Source organism: Myxine glutinosa, chromosome 5, assembly GCF_964187855.1.
Source record: "Myxine glutinosa chromosome 5, kmMyxGlut1.1, whole genome shotgun sequence".
Classification (NCBI taxonomy): domain Eukaryota; kingdom Metazoa; phylum Chordata; class Myxini; order Myxiniformes; family Myxinidae; genus Myxine; species Myxine glutinosa.
This window is the reverse complement of record NC_136265.1, coordinates 122,034,452-122,055,432: the sequence shown is the minus strand read 5'-3', so window position 1 is coordinate 122,055,432 and position 20,981 is coordinate 122,034,452. Positions and strand designations below refer to the sequence as shown.

The following is a 20,981-nucleotide window of genomic DNA, read 5'->3' as shown; positions in this document are numbered from 1 at the left end:
GGCTCTGGTCTCTCTGCTGCCCCCGTTCTCCCTGGCTCTGGACTCTCTGCTGCCCCCGTTCTCCCTGGCTCTGGTCTCTTTGCTGCCCCCCGTTCTCCCTGGCTCTGGTCTCTCTTTTGCCCTCGCTCTCTTGGGATGCAGGCTCTCGCAGGACGATCTCTCTCGTTGGCCCTGTACTCTGACGATCTCCCTGCCTGGACTCCCTGCATGTGCGCTTTTGCCTCGCTGACTTCCGGACACGCTGCGTGGATTCCCATTCGTGCATGACTGAGGTCGACGTCCCTGCCGCGAACATCCTCGAGGGGAAACGCTTAACGAGCCGGCCAGGGCGAACTGCACGAAGCGGCCGCGCTTTATGCACATCTTCTTCTTCCTCCCCTTCCCCGAGCGAGTCAGAGGGCTCTTGTCTGGGAACGTATGTAAGGACTGTTAAGTTTCTCTTCTGTGTCTTTTCTCTCACCAGTGTACATTTGTGAATAAATACTGTGCTTGTTTCCAACTTGGCCGTTTTCGTCCCTTCATCATTGGCCTCGCATTGCACGAGATAAAACCGCTCAATCGGGTTCATAGTGATTAACGGCACGAGTTCCGCGACACGCAAACTGCTCGGGCGTATCAGACCAGCGTGACTCGTGTGAGGTCCAGCCCCCGTCCTTGCGGTGGCGTGTGTATCGAAGGTACCCGGGTTGTGACCGGAAACCCTTCCACGCGCTCGCGGCGGGTTTGGCGGCTGGAATTGCTCAGCAATCCACCCCCACGAGTGTAGAGTGGGTAGCGGCCTCGTGTACTCGAAGCTCGAAGGGGAGGAGGGCTTAATCCTCCCTCAGTACGTCGACGGGCTCGAGATCCGCAACAATATATATATATATATATATATATATATATATATATATATATATATATATATATATATATATATATATATATATATATTGTTGCGTTTTTGAGTCTGTCAAGTGAGAGTAATTAAGGTTAAAGTCTGTCCCCCATCGTTAGTCACACAAGCAACATGTAGCCTCGCAATAGTATAGTTATGTCTTAGTATTTGTGAGCTTAGTTCCTCTCTTTTGTTAATTCTGCGTTGAGTAGGAGCCAGGAAAATAGGCCCTACTGCCACCGGTCATCCTACGTCTGTAGCCTCAACCCCTTTTGCGTTAACGTTGGTTCATATTGGGCGAGTTAACACGAGGCAGGCAGAGGAGGATCGGGGCGGAGTCGAGGCGTAGCGGCAGAAGCAATGACGGTAAGCACGCGCCGCCAGTCAGAGCTCGAGGGTGGTGGGGACACTTTTGAGGACCGTACTTGACAGTTTCCTCAATGCATATGCAACAGGTTGCAAAAGACCAGCATCGTTGGTTTGCAATAGTGCACAACCTACTCCGTAAGATGAACTGTCACAGCTCAACGTGAGCTCTTTAGTAGGGTCGTAATGTACAAGCAATGGTGACGTACATAAAAGGGTTTTTGCATCCCTGAAAGCTTTCTCTTGAGCAGAACCACATTTCCAATGAACGCCTTTGCGCAAAAAAATGTGCAATGCTTCCAAGACAGTGCTCAGGTTTTGTAGGAAATTGCCAAAGTAGGTTAATATTCCGAGAAAACCCCCAAGCTCAGACACATTGGTGGGAGCAGGAACGTTGTTGATAGCTTCCACTTTACCTGGTGAGGGCAAAATGCCTTAACGTGTGATGCGATGACCCAAGTACTCAACCTCAGGGGCCATGAAGACACATTTCTCACGACGGAGATGAAGACCTGCACTGGATATACAGCTTAGTACTTCATTCAGGTTCTGGAGATGTTCCTGGGCTGACCGAATGGTCACCAATACATCATCCTGAATCACAACCGTGCTGGGTACGGTTCTTAATAAGTTCTCCATTTTTCGCTGGAAAATGGGCGCGGCGGACTGAATGCCAAAAGGGCATCGATGGTACACAAACAGTCCACGGTGTGTATTGATACAAGTGAAAGTTTTAGATTCGTCTGAATGTTCCATTTGTGCATAAGCATTAGTCAGGTCTAACCTTGTAAATGTCTCACCTCCCATGAGAGCCGTGAACAGATCCTCGGCCTTGGGCAGAGGATATCCATCCAGTTTTGAATGACGATTTATGTTAGTCTTGTACTCCCCACAGATATATAAGCTCCCATCAGCTTTCAGCACGGGTACAATTGGAGCAGCCCAGTCACAGTATTCAACTGGGGTGATGATTCCTTCATCCAGAAGACAATCGAGCTCCTGCTCAATTTTTGCTCGCATCATGTACGGTACAGGTCTTGCCCTATGGAAAATAGGCCTAGCCTCGGCATCCACATGAATCTTAACCTTGGTGCCTTTAAAAGTGCCCACACCATCACAAAATAGATCAGGATACTTGTTGACAATCGATGCGCACCCGGCACTGGTGGACACATGGTTCACATTATGCCAGTTGAGTCTGATGACCTTTAACCCTTTGAGTACGGATGACGTCCAGTGCCGCAACCCGCGAAAAAGTTTTGTGTATGGATGACGTTACTACACGTCATCGACTATAACTATAAATAGATCGTCAGTACGTGGTTGCATTCCCGTACCAAAATGCCCAATTAATCCCGTACCGGGGGTATTTTTATCAAAAAAAAATCCCGTACTCAAAGGGTTAACCAGTCTCTGCGAAACAAAGCCGGACCCTTGCCCTTTATGACAAGCAACGGTAAAGCGTGGGACGCACCATCATACTCAACGGACACAATGGCTGAGCCGATCACAGGCACAATTTCGCTGGTATATGTCTTCAGTTTAGTCGACACAGGTGTGATCTCCAGAACCCCACCCTGTCGATACAGCGAGGTGAACATGTCTTCACACATGATAGATCTCGAAGCGCCAGTATCGATCTCCATTTCCACAGGGGAATGATCTATTGTTACCGTCACAACAAACGGAGGTTCAGTATTCCTGGTGTCCACAGAGAAAACTGAATAATTCTCACCTTCGACTGTGATAGCACCTGATATGCTGTTGGTTATGTGAAGCATGCAATCAGTTGACTCTGTGTTGTCATTGTCTACATCGACATGGTGAGTGGAAGATGTGGGTCTGGGACATCGGGCTTGCAGATTCCCCCTCCTCCCACAGGCGTGGCATGTGAATTGTTCATACTGACATTGGAATGCACCATGTCCACCACCGCAATGCCAGCAGGTCATGCCACCAGTCTTCTTGGGATGGTACGTCTCGTGGCCAGGTGGAAGTGGAGAAATCCAACACTTCTCTTTGTAAGTTGTGACTCTGTGCACATCCAGCGATGACCTTGTGATGACCCGTAGACCCTCATCAGCTTGCATACATGCAGTGGCAATGTCGGTAACCTTCTTGAGGTCTGGATCTGTCTCCGAGAGCAGTTTACGCAAAATGGAATCGCTGTTAATTCCAATCACAAAAAAGTCTCTCAGCATCTCGTCCAGTCTTGCGCCAAATTCAGTGTTCAGCCAGACATCTGAGATCAGCTACAAACTCTCTCGCCGATTGGCCCTCACTTCTTTGGTCAGTATAAAATTTGTACCTTGACACGATTTTCCCTGGCTTGGGTTTGTAGTGTCTCTGCACCAACTCAACCAGTGCAGCGTATGACTTGTCGCGGGTGTTTTTTGGGTGATAGGAGATCCTTCATCAACCTGTAGGTCTGGGATCCGCACACAGTCGGGAGAATAGCACAAGACGTTGAGGTGCATCATCAGCGCCATCAATTCCGTTGGCAACGAAATACTCGTCCAGTCTCTCGCAAAAATCAACAGTCATCTGAACTCGGATTGAACTCACTGAAAATCCCGATCCCGGCGACTGCCATCGTGAGAATAAAACACCACAAGTGAGCTCGATCACACAGTCCAGCTCCTCGTCGCCACTGTAAAGTCCTTACGAGATTGATGGCATCGCAAATCGAGGGATTCAGAGACACAGAGCAAGCGTCCAACAGTGGTTTATTCGCGGAAGTGCCGATACAGGAAAAGCCATCGGCGCTCCCAACAGGTGGTGGAGCCCGGAAAAAGGATATGACATCACAGTATGTTACACACTTTCCTACTGAATTGACGATTGTGATTGACCAATCAACGGTCCGCAGTATTGCTAGCTCCACCCATAGCTCCGGGTTCGGCTCGCTTGGTATCTACCCAAAGCAGGAACCAAATTTAGCATGGGTACTTAGGTACGGTACGGTTCGCTTGGCAATGGAAAAACGAAAAAACGGATTTTGGTTACAGTGTAGCGGGTACCGGTAGGATGACACAATTACCCTGCACCGGCCGATGACGCAACCGGCGAGCGGTCACGTGTCCGGACTCGCCCGGGCGTGTTGAGACTTGCCTTTACCGGGCGAACGCTTGCCTTGCATACCACTCCCCATTGAGAGGCGTGGCGTATCTATTTGCATACCACGCCCCGCCTGAGAGGCGTGGCTTTTGTGTGTTGAGTTTCTGATATACAGACTTGGCATTTAATATGGAATATTTTTTTTTCTCGACTTGGGTTTACTTTCTTAACCCAGTATATCAATCTGGTGAATTTCTTTTACACTTTGGTGATTTATTTGTTAAAAGAACCATGCCACTGATTGTCTGTCGCAGCAAGAAGTCAACAACAGGATTATATCACAGGTGGCGTGACAAAATGTACGGACAGGTACATTTGATGATTGGCTTCACAGTCGGGTATACAACGGTTGTTGCGTTCTGTATTAGTGGAAAACAACTGCTGCACGTCTCCAAAAGTTATTGCCGCTTCCTCTGGAGATGGTCATTCAACTTGACAATGCTGTTTGTCATGGAGTGGTGGCTTTACGAAATTCCGGCATGAAACAGCGTGCTATTGCTCGGCAGTATGGCATCACTCAAGGTCAGGTGTCAAAGATCCTGAAACGAAATGTTCAGAGGGGTGTCCCTACTCCAATACCGAGGCCAGGACGTCCCCGCAGGACCACAAGGAGGATGATCGCCAGCTGCACCGGTTAGTCCGCAAGGGCCGTACCAAGTCAGCTAATCGGCTTAGGGCTGAGGGGCAGCAACTGACAAATGTGCCTGTATCCAGAAGGCTAGTCGACCAACGACTGGTTCAAGCAGGCTATCGTGCCAGGCATCCCCTGAGAAAGCCACGCCTGACCAGACAACACCGCCAGCGCCGATTGCAGTGGGCCAGAGAGCACCGCCAATGGCAGCCAGGACACTGGAATCACGTGATCTTCAGTGACGAGTCTAGATTTCTGGTCTATCGTCAAGATGGCCGCGTCCAAGTGCGCAGACAAGTGCATGAAGCCTACAACAAAGATTGTATAGTGCCAAGAGTCCAGGCTGGAGGTGGTGGGGTGACCGTTTGGGCTGCTTTTCATGCAGGGGGAAAAACTGACCTGGTTGTTCTGAATGGAAACCTGAACCAGTTCAAGTACAGGGCCATTCTGGAAGAAACATTGCTTCCATTTGCTCGTGCAGCCTTTCGAGGAAACTTTGTGTTCCAAGATGACAATGCACGGCCTCATCGTGCTCGCATGATCCAACACTTTCTTGCTGACTGTGGTGTAGAGCATATGGAGTGGCCTGCCATGTCCCCAGATATGAATCCGATAGAGAACTTGTGGGCAGAATTAACGCGTCAAATCGACCACTTGGACCAACAGCCGACCTCTGTGCGTGAATTGCAGCAGGCTATTGTCACTGCATGGCAAGCGATTCCTGTCCAAACCTTGGCAAATCTCGTGAACAGCATGCCTCAACGTGTACGTGCTCTCCTGAATGCTCGTGGGGGTTACACGAAGTACGGAACTGTAATTTTACTGTCTGTAATCCCAGTCGTAATTTAACTTTTGTTTTTGTTGAAATTTTTTTTGGCTAATGTGCAAAATAAAGAGATAATTCTGGAAAACGCACAGAAGTTGAACACAGTACTGTCCGTGAATTGAGTTCGATATCAGTTTCCATCACTTTCAACGATCAATTTATTTGCTTCGAAATGACAAATGTGGTTTTTGTTTCTTTTGAAGGTCACATTAACAAAATCTAGAATAATTTCAACATAATTCCAATGAACTTTTGGTTCTAAGTCATCTTGAAAAGTAAGTTCACCCCCACACAAAAAATATTCCATATTAAATGCCAAGTCTGTATATTGCCGCCCGTTCGATGGGCTGATTCAGTGCTTTGCAGTTCGTTTGAGTGAGCTGGGAATAAATAGCTCAGAGAAACTTAATTCCTGGCGTCGTCCATTTTGTCCGATTTTATCGTGCGAGCACAGCTCACACAATTGGTGACCCCTTTCTACGAACACGGCGATGGAGTCAGCTGTAGCTTTGAAGCTCCCGGGCTTTTGGGAATCTAACGCGGCCGTTTGGTTTGCTCAAGCCGATTCTCAATTCACCCTGCGAAAGATTACGGAGGACATGACGCGCTACCACCACGTGGTCTCTGCGCTCAACGCCTCCTCCGCGGCCCGGGTTCTGAGCTTCCTACAGCACCCGCCGGATGCCGACAAATACGGCGCGCTCAAAGGCCTACTCCTCGGTGCGTTTGGACTCACGGAGACCGAAAGAGCACGACAACTACTACACCTGCCAGAGCTGGGCGAGGCCCGTCCCTCCGAAAGCATGGATCACATGCTTGCTCTTCTCGTTGACCACAGCCCGGACTTCCTCTTCCGTGAGCTGTTTCTCCAGCGGCTACCCGGGCAGGTACGCTTAGCTTTGGCTAATTTGCCCATCACGGACCCTCGCGCCCTGGCCAAGGAGGCCGATAAATTTGCTCGGCCAGGCGACATGTCGGAGTGGCCGCGTGGGACCCTGGGCCGACCGAGGCAACGCCCGTGCCACGACCGGCGCCTCCACCGGCCGAGTCATCGCCAATGACGGCAGCGGCCGCCGCGACGCCCCGTCGACCGAACCCGACGCGACCGCCGGAGCTTCCACCAGAGCGGACCATGTGCTATTACCACGCCAGGTTCAGGCAGAAGGCCAGAACATGCCGCCCACCGTGCACTTTTGGCAGGTCGGGAAACGACCAGGCCGGCGCTCGCTGCCTGCCATGAGCGTCGGCCATTCAGGCAGCCTTCTGTTTATCACGGACATGGAGTCCGGGAGGCATTTTTTGTGTGACACCGGCGCTCAGCTGAGCGTGATACCCGCCTCGGTGGAGGACAAACAGGCCGCGCTTTGCAGCCCCGCTTTGGTCGCCGCAAACAGTTCCTCCATCCGCACCTTCGGTTCGCGCAGCGTCGAATTCTGCTTCGGGGGCCAGCGCTTCAGGTGGGACTTCATCACGGCAAACGTGCCCATGGCCTTGCTGGGTGCAGATTTTCTTTGCGCGCATGGGCTTTTGGTCGATGTCAAACGGCGTCGGCTCATCAACGCAGAGACCTTCAGCTCGCTCGCTTGCTCATTGAGCGGCTCCGCTCCGACCAAGCTAGCCTGCGCGCTCCCGGCCACGGACGATTTCACCCGCCTACTCGACGAGTTTCCCGCCCTCACGCAGCCGACGTTTTCGGCCGTCGCCATCAAGCACGGCGTCGAACACCACACCCCGACCACAGGTCCACCGGTCTATGCCAGGGCTCGCCACCTCGACCCGGCCAAACTCGCCGTAGCGAAGGCGGAATTCGATGCGCTGGAGCGATTGGGAATTGTGCGACGCTCGAATAGCGCGTGGGCCTCGCCCCTGCACATCGTGCCCAAACCGGGTGGCGGATGGCGACTATGCGGCGATTACCGCCACCTCAACAACGCCACCACCCCCGACCGGTACCCGATACCACACATACAGGACTTTTCCACCTGTTTAGCGGGGCGGGTGATCTTCTCCAAGGTCGACCTCATTCGGGGCTACCACCAGGTACCTGTCCGGCCGGCCGACGTTCCGAAGACGGCTGTCATTACACCTTTTGGCCTCTTCGAGTTCCTCCGAATGCCGTTCGGCCTTAAGAACGCGGCCCTGGCCTTCCAGCGGCTGATGGACAGTGTGCTGCGTGATCTCACCTTTCTGTTTGTCTACCTGGATGACATTCTCATCGCCAGCACTTCCCGGGCGGAGCACCTCGTCCACCTGCGCACGCTTTTTGAGCGCCTCGGCCAGCATGGCCTCATCATCAACCCGGCGAAATGCCAGTTTGGCGTAATGGCCGTCGACTTCCTGGGGCACCGCATCACGGAGCGCGGGGCCGTCCCGCTGCCTACCAAGGTGGAGGCAGTCACAAGTTTCCCGTGCCCTCGCTCCATCAAGGCCCTACAGGAATTTTTGGGGATAGTAAATTTCTACCACCGGTTCGTGCCTCGCGCCGCCCAACTCATGCGCCCCCTGTATGAAGCCCTCCGGGGCAGGCCGGCCAAGCACGACGTCGCCTGGACCACAGAGATGGACGCGGCGTTCACGGGCACTAAGCTGGCCCTCGCCAATGTGACCCTGCTGGCGCACCCGGCGCTCGACGCACCCATCGCCCTCACCACGGACGCTTCCGACTACGCGGTGGGCGCCGTGCATGAACAGTGGGTGAACGGAGCTTGGCAACCGCTGGCCTTCTTCAGCCGGCAGCTTCGCCCTAACGAGCGCAAGTATAGCGCTTTTGACCGCGAGCTCCTCGGCCTTTACCTGGCTGTTCGCTACTTCCGCCATCTTTTAGAGGGCCGCCCGTTCACGGCGTTTGTGGACCACAAACCCCTGGTCTTTGCCATGGCCAAGGTTACGGAGCCGTGGTCAGCCCGCCAGCAGCGCCGCCTCTCCGCCGTGTCTGAATTTACGACGGACATCCGGCACGTCACGGGCAAGGACAACGCTATGGCCGATTGCCTCTCCCGGTCCGGTGTGAACGCCGTCCACCTGGGTGTGGACTTCGCCCGCATGGCGGCCGACCAGACCGCCGACCCCACGGTGCAAGCCCTCCGGACAGCGGACACAGGCCTGCGGTTGGCCGACGTCCCCTTCGAGGACACAGGCACAGTTCTCCTGTGCGACGTCTCCCTGCGCCAACCTCGCCCCATCGTGCCCACCGGATGGCGGCGGCACATTTTTGACGCCCTCCACGGCCTTTCCCACCCGGGCCGGAAAGCATCACAGAAGCTCGTGGCAGCGAAATTTGTCTGGCACGGGCTCCGTAAAGACGTCCGCGACTGGGCCAATGCCTGTGTCGCCTGCCAGCGCGCGAAGGTCCACCGGCACACCCAGGCCCCGTTGGCACCATTCGACGTGCCCGCGCGGCGCTTCGACCACGTCAATGTGGACCTGGTGGGACCCCTTCCCTCCTCGCGGGGCTTCACCCACCTCCTCACAATGGTGGACAGGACCACCAGGTGGCCGGAGGCCATCCCGCTGGCATCAACAACATCCGCCGACATGGCACAGGCCTTCATTGGCACCTGGATTGCCCGTTTCGGCGCCCCCTCGGACATCTACTCCGACAGAGGCCCGCAATTCACCTCCGAGCTTTGGGGCACGGTCGCCCAGGCCTTGGGGGTCAAGCTTCAACCGCATCACGGCCTACCACCCCCAAGCGAACGGCTTGTGCGAGCGGTTCCACCGCTCGATGAAGGCCGCTCTCAGGGCCAGCCTCCAGGACGATGGTTGGGCCGACAGGCTCCCGTGGGTCCTATTGGGCCTCCGAACGGCCCCTAAAGAGGACCTCCAGGCTTCCACCGCCGAGCTGGTCTACGGCCAGCAACTGCTCGTGCCGGGCGAATTCATCCCTGACGCCACCGGCCCCTGGTCCGCGGCTCGCCAACGCTTGGTCCTCCAGGAGGCCACCAGGAGATTTGCCCCCGTGTCCACGTCCCACCACGGCTGCCCCCAACCCCACGTCCCCCAGCACTTCGCACCGTGGAGTACGTTTTTATCTGGCACGACGCACACCGGGGACCGCTCCGGCCGCCGTACGATGGACCTTTCCGGGTCCTGAAGAGGGACGACAAGTCGTTAACAATCGACATCGGCGGCAAGGCGGACCGCATCTCCGTGGACCGCCTCAAGCCGGCCCATTTGGACCTCGACCAACCTCCACGGTTGGCCCTTCCTCCATGACGGGGCCGTCCCCCGTCAACCAGGCCCCACGCCCGACCATCCACCGCCCCGCCACCTCCCACCCCCACACGAATCGTCAGGGGTCGTTTCGGCCGGGTCATCAAGACCCCCGTCAAACTGACTCTCCCGGTGCATGTTTATTCTGGGGGGGCGCGTGTAGCGGGTACCGGTAGCATGACATAATTACCCTGCACCGGCCGATGACGCAACCGGCGAGCGGTCACGTGTCCGGACTCGCCCGGGCGTGTTGAGACTTGCCTTTACCGGGCGAACGCTTGCCTTGCATACCACCCCCCGTTGAGAGGCGTGGCTTATCTATTTGCATACCACGCCCCGCCTGAGAGGCGTGGCTTTTGTGTGTTGAGTTTCTGATATATATTGCCGCCCGTTCGATGGGCTGATTCAGTGCTTTGGAGTTCGTTTGAGTGAGCTGGGAATAAATAGCTCAGAGAAACTCAATTCCTGGCGTCGTCCATTTTGTCCGATTTTATCTTGCGAGCACAGCTCCCACAACAGTACGGTGCGGTACCACGGTGGAAAAGCGCCATTATATTGTAGCTTCCTCGCAGAAAAGTGTGCCAAAATTATGGGTGACCATTCTATGTATTTTCACACTATTCAGTCTTGAAAACTCAGGTGAAAACCATAATTACAGACAAAAACCTTAATTTATTACACCAATTGCTCAACCCTTCATTTGGGATAAACTTTATTAATACGTAAACGATGAAATAACTGCTTTAACTATGGGAGGATGTATTTGGGACTCATGGAAACCACAACAATATCTACTGTATAGCAGGGTATGTAGGCCTACCTATACTACTCTACCCAGCTTACTTACCCTTGCTTATGGCTGAAAGAAATCTCACATTACAATGTAGTCTGGACATGTGTTTCGGTCCCGGGTTGTCATCACGAAGAACTCTCATTTTGGGGCCTGTTACCTCATGTAAACCTCCTTGATGTGTCATCAGTTTGAATGGAATGACGTCTTACGTAACCACGTTCCGTTTCCGGAGTGGGCGGAGTCAGTCGCTCGGTGATGGCGTGCGTGCGGCCTTCATGTTGTTTGAATAAACTCACACATTTCTGACTGATTTTAACGGTCCTGGATTTCCAAAACGCAACTTGAGGTCTTCTTGCACCTGTTTCACCATCTTCATTGTGTTTCTCCTCTCGTGGTACCACACCACTGCTACCATCCTCCCTTCCACTGTAAATGGGCTGGAGTCTGCCATCTTGGTTTAATGTATTATTTGTATTATCTGAAAAAAACCGGTATAAATACATGGTACAAACAAATCTTGTATAACCAGATAAAACCGTGTCCTGGTATTTGTGACAACCTGTAAATGTGCTGAGAATAGCAACAACACAAGCCAAACGGGTTTGCTATTAAAATACAACATCGACAGAGAATAACAACGTAATATTGTTAGTGATTCACACGTTATCACTATAGCTATTAATATCTTTTTTATTTGTTGTCCAATTAACAAGTTAACCAAACGTTGTTGAGATTTGGACATGGAGCGGTGCGACGGTGGAATATGTGGCGGTGGTGTAACATAGTTGTTATTTTGGTTGAAACTTTCGTTATTCGTGTTTTCCCAAAATGTTTGTAAATGAGCTACATTGGTAACATTATTTAGTAATCTAAACGTGATAGCGTCTAATTATCCACAGAAAGCAAAGCTAGGCGGTTGTTTTAATACTACACATCCGGTACCGTGTGAGGCGTCTGTGGTGCGCGGGAAATTCGTCTTTCGTCTACTCAAACTCATCTCTTGTAGTGATGTTTATTCAATACTTTCGTTATATCGGCGAAATCTTGAGGAGGTTTTACCGCAAGTGTTGATGAACTGGGTTCGTGAACGTCAATCTTGAATCTGCTGCTTTTGTTGAGGTGAGAGGTAAATTGGCGCATTCGTAACACGTGTGACGTTCACGGAAATAATTCACCAGAAGCCTTGTTTAGTTTGCCTTGAACTACATTCGAGTTACTCCTTCGTAAACGTGTGGTGAACACCTTGACCTTTGGTAAAGCAGAATGTTTTCTCAAATGAAGAGGTTTATTTCATTTGTGCGAAGCGGAAGGTGAGACTGCTAAGAAGGTGGAACCTATTCATAACAAGACCTGGGTCCAGCTGGAACTGGAAGTTCTTTTGGTGGTATCAGTCAGCTGGAAGGTCTTTTGGTGGTATCAGTCAGCTGGAAGGTCTTTTGGTGGTATCACTATCAGTCAGCTGGAAGTTATTTTGGTGGTATCAGTCAGCTGGAAGGTCTTTTGGTGGTATCGGTCAGCTGGAAGGTTTTTTTGGTGGTATCAGTCAGTTGGAAGGTCTTTTGGTGGTATCACTATCAGTCAGCTGGAAGTTATTTTGGTGGTATCAGTCAGCTGGAAGGTCTTTTGGTGGTATCACTATCAGTCAGCTGGAAGTTATTTTGGTGGTATCAGTCAGCTGGAAGGTCTTTTGGTCGTTTCACTATCAGTCAGCTGGAAGGTTTTTTTGGTGGTATCAGTCAGCTGGAAGTTATTTTGGTGGTATCAGTCAGCTGGAAGGTCTTTTGGTGGTATCAGTCAGCTGGAAGGTCTTTTGGTGGTATCAGTCAGCTGGAAGGTTTTTTGGTGGTAACAGTCAGCTGCCAAGGTTTTTTGGTGGTATCAGTCAGCTGGAAGGTCTTTTGGTGGTATCAGTCAGCTGGAAGGTTTTTTGGTGGTATCAGTCAGCTGGAAGTTATTTTGGTGGTATCAGTCAGCTGGAAGGTCTTTTGGTGGTATCACTATCAGTCAGCTGGAAGGTTTTTTGGTGGTATCAGTCAGCTAGAAGTTATTTTGGTGGTATCAGTCAGCTGGAAGGTCTTTTGGTGGTATCAGTCAGCTGGAAGTTATTTTGGTGGTATCAGTCAGCTGGAAGTTATTTTGGTGGTATCGGTCAGCTGGAAGGTCTTTTGGGGGTATCAGTCAGCTGGAAGTTATTTTGGTGGTATTAGTCAGCTGGAAGTTATTTTGGTGGTATCTGTCAGCTGGAAGGTCTTTTGGTGGTATCAGTCAGCTGGAAGTTATTTTGGGGGTATCAGTCAGCTGGAAGTTATTTTGGTGGTATCAGTCAGCTGGAAGGTCTTTTGGTGGTATCAGTCAGCTGGAAGTTATTTTGGTGGTATCACTATCAGTCAGCTGGAAGGTCTTTTGGTGGTATCGGTCAGCTGGAAGTTATTTTGGTGGTATCACTATCAGTCAGCTGGAAGGTCTTTTGGTGGTATCAGTCAGCTGGAAGTTATTTTGGTGGTATCACTATCAGTCAGCTGGAAGTTATTTTGGTGGTATCACTATCAGTCAGCTGGAAGGTCTTTTGGTGGTATCACTATCAGTCAGCTGGAAGTTATTTTGGTGGTATCAGTCAGCTGGAAGTTATTAGCGCTGAGGAAGCGCCTCTAGCGAATGACTTCCAGCCAGTGTAACGCGAATTCCTGTCACAGGAATTCTGAGATCATATAAGTGTGACGTGGCAGTTCCTGATTGGTTCGTGTTGGGGAACCCCTTCTCGCTGCCGACGTGACGTAAATTCGCGCACGCGCACTGGTGAAGCGCGAGATTCGGCCCAAGGTTCTTATTATTATTATTATTTTTGTATACAAGATCGAGGCTCGAACCATGATCGAGGCTCGAAATTCCATGCCCGAACCTCAGCGCAATCCAAGAGGATTCACTTGTTTTGGTGATATCAGTCAGCTGGAAGGTCTTTTGGGGGTATTCCTCAGCTGGAAGTTATTTTGGGGGTATCAGTCAGCTGGAAGTTATTTTGGTGGTATTAGTCAGCTGGAAGTTATTTTGGTGGTATCGGTCAGCTGGAAGGTCTTTTGGTGGTATCAGTCAGCTGGAAGTTATTTTGGTGGTATCAGTCAGCTGGAAGTTATTTTGGTGGTATCAGTCAGCTGGAAGTTATTTTGGTGGTATCAGTCAGCTGGAAGTTATTTTGGTGGTATCAGTCAGCTGGAAGTTATTTTGGGGGTATCAGTCAGCTGGAAGTTATTTTGGTGGTATCAGTCAGCTGGAAGTTATTTTGGTGGTATCAGTCAGCTGGAAGTTATTTTGGTGGTATCAGTCAGCTGGAAGGTCTTTTGGTGGTATCAGTCAGCTGGAATGTATTTTGGTGATATCAGTCAGCTGGAAGTTCTTTTGGTGGTATTGGTCAGCTGGAGGTTCTTTTGGTGGTATTGGTCAGCTGGAAGTTCTTTTAGTGGTATTGGTCAGCTGGAAGGTCTTTTGGTGGTATCGGTTAGCTGGAAGGTCTTTTGGTGGTATCGGTCAGCTGGAAGGTCTTTTGGTGGTATTGGCCAGCTGGAAGGTCTTTTGGTGGTATCGGTCAGCTGGAAGGTCTTTTGGTGGTATCGGTCAGCTGGAAGGTCTTTTGGTGGTATCGGTCAGCTGTAAGGTCTTTTGGTGGTATCGGTCAGCTGGAAGGTCTTTTGGTGGTATCGGTCAGCTGGAAGGTCTTTTGGTGGTATCGGTCAGCTGGAAGGTCTTTTGGTGGTATTGGTCAGCTGGAAGGTCGTTTGGTGGTATTGGTCAGCTGGAAGGTCTTTTGGTGGTAGCAGTCAGCTGGAAGGTCTTTTGGTGGTATCACTATCAGTCAGCTGGAAGGTTTTTTGGTGGTTTCAGTCAGCTGGAAGTTATTTTGGGGGTATTAGTCAGCTGGAAGTTATTTTGGTGGTATCAGTCAGCTGGAAGTTATTTTGGTGGTATCAGTGAGCTGGAAGTTATTTTGGTGATATCAGTCAGCTGGAACGTCTTTTGATGGTATCAGTCAGCTGGAAGTTATTTTGGTGGTATCAGTCAGCTGGAAATTATTTTGGTGGTATCAGTCAGCTGGAAGGTCTTTTGGTGGTATCAGTCAGCTGGAAGGTTTTTTGGTGGTATCAGTCAGCTGGAAGTTATTTTGGTGGTACCAGTCAGCTGGAAGTTATTTTGGTGGTATCAGTCAGCTGGAAGTTATTTTGGTGGTATCAGTCAGCTGGAAGTTATTTTGGTGGTATCAGTCAGCTGGAAGTTATTTTGGTGGTATCAGTCAGCTGGAAGGTCTTTTGGTGGTATCAGTCAGCTGGAAGGCCTTTTGGTGGTATCAGTCAGCTGGAAGGCCTTTTGGTGGTATCAGTCAGCTGGAAGGCCTTTTGGTGGTATCAGTCAGCTGGAAGGTCTTTTGGTGGTATCAGTCAGCTGGAATGTATTTTGGTGATATCAGTCAGCTGGAAGTTCTTTTGGTGGTATCAGTCAGCTGGAAGTTATTTTGGTGGTATCAGTCAGCTGGAAGTTATTTTGGTTGCTTCAAAAAAAGGGGACCGAAAAACAACAACAACCACAGTTCCCGAAAAAGGCCAACCCCCGCTTGTGGGGAAAAATGGCCTCTAAAGGTGTTTTTTTTTTTTTTTTAGTCAGCTGGAAGGTCTTTTGGTGCTATCAGTCAGCTGGAATGTATTTTGGTGATATCAGTCAGCTGGAAGTTATTTTGGTGGTATTGGTCAGCTGGAAGTTCTTTTGGTGGTATTGGTCAGCTGGAAGTTCTTTTGGTGGCATCGGTCAGCTGGAAGTTCTTTTAGTGGTATTGGTCAGCTGGAAGGTCTTTTGGTAGTATCGGTCAGCTGGAAGGTCTTTTGGTGGTATCGGTCAGCTGGAAGGTCTTTTTGTGGTATCGGTTAGCTGGAAGGTCTTTTGGTGGTATCGGTCAGCTGGAAGGTCTTTTGGTGGTATCGGTCAGCTGCAAGGTCTTTTGGTGGTATCAGTCAGCTGGAAGGTCTTTTGGTGGTATCGGTCAGCTGGAAGGTCTTTTGGTGGTATCGGTCAGCTGGAAGGTCTTTTGGTGGTATCGGTCAGCTGGAAGGTATTGCTTCAAAAAGGGGACCGAAAAACAACAACAACCACGGTTCCCGAAAAAGGCCAACCCCCGCTTTGCGGGAAAAAATGGCCTCTAAAGGTGTTTTTTTTTTTTTTGGTCAGCTGGAAGGTCTTTTGGTGGTATCGGCCAGCCTGAAGGTCTTTTGGTGGTATCGGTCAGCTGGAAGGTCTTTTGGTGGTATCGGTCAGCTGGAAGGTCTTTTGGTGGTATCGGTCAGCTGGAAGGTCTTTTGGTGGTATCGGCCAGCTGGAAGGTCTTTTGGTGGTATCGGTCAGCTGGAAGGTCTTTTGGTGGTATCGGTCAGCTGGAAGGTCTTTTGGTGGTATCGGTCAGCTGGAAGGTCTTTTGGTGGTATCGGTCAGCTGGAAGGTCGTTTGGTGGTATTGGTCAGTTGGAAGGTCTTTTGGTGGTAGCAGTCAGCTGGAAGGTCTTTTGGTGGTATCAGTCAGCTGGAAGTTATTTTGGGGGTATTAGTCAGCTGGAAGTTATTTTGGTGGTATCAGTCAGCTGGAAGGTCTTTTGGTGGTATCAGTCAGCTGGAAGTTATTTTGGTGGTATCAGTCAGCTGGAAGTTATTTTGGTGATATCAGTCAGCTGGAAGGTCTTTTGGTGGTGTCAGCTGGAAGGTCTTTTGGTGGTATCAGTCACCTGGAAGGTCTTTTGGTGGTATCAGCTGGAAGGTCTTTTGGTGGTGTCAGCTGGAAGGTCTTTTGGTGGTATCAGTCAGCTGGCACTCTTTGATGTCACGACGTCGACTGATATGCCTCCGCCCACATTTTTACATCATTATAATACTTGTATCAAGTTTGATTTAAATTCATTCAGCTGTTCTCAAGCTATCACATTTTTACCTGACATGACCTTTGACCTCTTGACTCCAACATTTAATCAGTTCATGCTTACATCATTATACATACCTGTACCAAGTTTTAATATAAATCCCTTCAGCTGTTCACAAGTTATCACATTTTTACCTGACATGACCTCTGACCTTTGGCCTTTGACTTCAGAACACCAACATCTAATCAGTTAATCTTTACATCATTATACATATCTGTACTAAGTTTGAACTAGATCCCTTTAGCCATTCTCAAGTTATAGACCTATTACAGACTGACATTTGACCTTTGACCTCTTGACCTCCAATTATAATCAGTTAATCTTTACATCATCATACATAGCTGTACCAAGTTTGAATTGGATCACTTCAGCCATTCTCAGGTTATAGACCTATTACAGACTTTTTTTTACCTTTGACCTCTTGGCCCCAAATTATAATCAGTTAATATTTACAACATTATACATACCTGTAGCAAGTATGAATTGGATCACTTCAGCCATTCTCAGGTTATAGACATATTACAGACTTTGACCTTTGACCTCTTGACCGCCGAAATATAATCAGTTCATCTTTACATCATGCTACACACCAGTACCAAGTTTGACAAAGATCTCTTCTGCTGTTCTCAAGTTATGGTGGTAACGAAAACCTATCACGGATGGACGGATAACCTGAAAACATAATGCCTCCAGCGACTCGAGCTGGTCTATCTATCTATCTTCTATATATATATTAAAAGAAAGTTTTTGTTTGTTTGTTTGTCTGCACGTGCTAATCTTCTGAACGGTGAAAGATAGGAGGAAACCTCTGAAACAAAAAATGTCGGGACGGGCCCCGGGAAGGTTATAGGCTAGGTGGCGAGGCAATTCGAGGCCGCCTCGGCCGGGCTGGGCCCATTTCGCAATAAATCTTCTTCTTTCAAAATTCTCTTGAAGTAAAACTTATGCACTTGATAGGAATATCTGACTGATTGCAACACATGCTTTCAAAATTCTCTCTCGCGGGGCCCGACAGAAGAAGGAACAAGGAATCGTTGAGCACGCACCGATACTGGGCTTGCATCAGACCTATGTACAGATGATTGAATTCATTCAAAAAGAACCCGGGCCACGCCGGGTGCATTCAGCTAGTCTTCCATAGATATACAAAAGAAAGTTTTTGTTTGTTTGTCTGCACGTGCTAATCTCCTGAACGGTGAAAGATAGGAGGAAACCTCTGAAACAAAAAATGTCGGGACAGGCCCCGGGAAGGTTATAGGCTAGGTGTCAAGGCCGCTTCGGCCGGGCTGGGCCCATTTCGCAATTAAAAGCTGAGCTGAATTATAGTTGTCAATCGTCTGCGGCCGCGAGTAAAAGCTTAATTATAGTAGTAAATTCATTCAAAAAGAACTAAAAATGTCGGGACAGGCCCCGGGAAGGTTATAGGCGAGGTGGTGAGGCCGGTCGAGGCCGCTTCGGCTGGGCTGGGCCCATTTTGCAATTAATAGCTGTGCTGAATTATAGTAGTCAATCTTCTATGGCCGCGAGTAAAAGCTTAATTATAGTAGTAAGACCTATGCACAGAAGATTAAATTCATTCAAAAATAACCCAGGCAACGCCAGCTGCATTCAGCTATTATCCTATAAAAAAGGAAATTAATATTATTTACCTCCGCCATTGAAGGTGGATGTAGGTTACGTTTTCACCCCTGTCTATCTGTGAACAAAATATCTCAAAAAGTTATGGATGGATTCAGACAAAACTTGGTGGACAGGTTGGGGGTGTGACAAGAGCAAATTGATTTGATTTTGCTGAAGGTCCGTATATGATAATTATTTAATTTGAAGTGATTTTTCACCATTGAGAAATGAGGCTAAAACGATATTTCACACACTATTTCAAAAAGTTGTGGACAGATTATGACAAAACTTATTGGATGAGTTGGGTAAGTAACAAGAACATGCCGATTCGATTTTGGTTTGCTTTGCACACATTTGTGTTACTTATGTGTTTAAAAGCTTCAAGCACTAGTCGTCGAAGTTTTGTGGGTGTGGCGTTTAGTATGCAGGTTCCCCTCAGGTCAAACTCATGCCGTGTCTGTACCTGGTGCCATGCCATGGCTGACTGATCTTCCCTGCCCAGCCGTATTGCCCTTTTGTGTTCATCCAACCATGTCTTTAACCTCCTACCAGTTTCACAAACATATTCCTCCCCACAATCATTGCAGGTGGCACTGTAAACCACTCCTGACATCTCTTCCGTTGGAATAGGGTCTTTCAGTTTGGTGATAGCACTATGGATGGCGCATAATAGTTTGAAGGCCGCACTTCAATTTGTGCCCTTTGCCATCACTTTGGCAATTCCTTCAGAGTGGTTTACCCTCTGAAGTGTCGGATCCAGATCTGAGCTATCGGTGGGATACAAACCGTAAACTCTTCAGGCTGGTGGAGGTATGTATGCTCTCTACTGAGTGCCATTGTAGTAATAGGAATGTAACAACTGTAGATTAATTTGACATCTCTGTGTGAGTGCATTGTATTGGGCTCGAAAAACAACACACTCTAGCTATAACTTAGGTAGAGGTAGAAATGCTTTACCTGTTAGTCCTAACGTTATCGCTGTACTGCTGCCGGCGCTGCTGCTTCATTCTCGGTTTTACTTTTAAACAAATTAGTAACTTTTCATGAACTTCCATGCAATTGTACATGTCTTGGTCCTTTCGTATGCCGTCTCCAGGCGCTGCATGACGTGATTGCTGGGCACCGAAGGGGGCCCGGCAATGACGTACGCTAAAAGGGAGTACCCAGTTTTCATTCCGGTTTCTTGTTTTCTTTGTTTGTTTGTTTGTCCGGGGGATATCTCAGCCATCCTTTGAGCTAGGAAGCTGAAATTTCTGCATAATCGTGAGCAAGTGCTTTGGCCTAAACTATTTTTGTTTTTTGATTAATCAATGAATTGATTAGTTATTTAATTATTATCGACTAATTAAGTACTTATTTTAATGGTGTTGGCTTACGTGCCAATTAACCCTGGTGTTGGCTTAGCGGTTAGGGTGCCGGCTTGGGATCCAAAGGTCCTGGGTTCGAATCCCTGTCGATCGCTGAATTAACGCCAGGGGGGTTGACTCAGCCTGTCATCCTTCCGAGGTCGGCAAATTGAGTACCAGCTTGCTGGGATGAATGACCCCGGTGTGTACCCCGGTTTAGAATAGGTATACCGTATCCCTGCGCATCGAAAGAGGTGACAAAGGGTTGGCGTCAGGAAGGTAATCCGGCCATAAAAACATTGCCTCAAACAGGGAACCATGATTGTCATGGGGCCCGCAAGGCTAACCCCCACTCTAGTGGGGAAAATGGCCTTAAAACGATCATTCATTCATTCATTCATTCAATTAAGTACTTATTTATTTCCTTTCTCATTTGGGCAACATCTCGGGCACATTTTGAGCTCGGAAGATTTTTTTAATTTTTTTTGGATACAACAATACAACATCGACGCTCATGAAAGAGCTAACATTAATCACACAAAACGTCAACCGACACATAAAACACAAAATAAGGGGAGCGGAACACAAGATGGGGAGAGAGGGGGAAGGACACAAACACAACATTTGAGAGCAAGGACGTCGAGAGAAATGTGGGAGGGGGAGGGCTTGGGGGGGAGGTGTGAGAGGTATAAAACATATCAACACTGCAAGGACTTCCAGGAAAGAAGTTGGAATTTCAAAAAAAGTGTATCTGGGGTGAATGAGCGGGTTAGAAAAGATCAAGGTTTTGGATGGGGGAAGATAAGAGATGGTGGTGAACAGCTGTTTTAAAGATCTGGAGGGAGGAGTGGGATTGAAGGGAGTGGGGGAGTTTGTTCCAGAGGTGGGAGAAAAGGGGAATGGAAGAGTGAAGGTGAGCAGAGAGCCTAGATTTTGGCAGTTTAACCATAAGAGGGTTGCTGGCAGATCTTGTGCGACCTGTAGGAATATTAGGGGGGCAGAGCACAGAGAGAGCTGGGGGATCAAGGCCGGAGAGGAGTCGGTAGAAGACAGAAAGACCACCGACCTGCCTGCGGTGAGTGAGTGAAAGGCCCTCGGAGTTAGCTTCATCGCAGGAGATTCCAATGATTCTGAAAGCTTTGGTTTCAACAGCGTGAAGCCGAGCTATGTGTGAGGCAGGAGCACCGGCCCAGAGGGGGGAACGGTATTCCATTGAGCTGCGGATGAAAGCCTTGTATGTGGTGAG

General features: G+C 49.3%; 1 protein-coding gene across 2 annotated transcripts in view; it reads left to right on the top strand.

Annotated features, from left to right (window-relative positions):
- The first annotated feature begins 11,751 nt into the window (after window positions 1–11,751).
- Window positions 11,752–20,981, top strand: part of MMS22L (MMS22 like, DNA repair protein) — a 377,026-nt gene continuing 367,796 nt past the window's right edge. Inside the window, exon 1 of one of the 2 annotated variants that reach the window (XM_078778618.1) lies at window positions 11,752–11,941. The gene's annotated coding sequence lies outside the window, so the exon portion shown is untranslated. The remainder of the gene's footprint in view (window positions 11,942–20,981) is intronic. The other variant, XM_078778619.1, reaches the window with a different exon arrangement.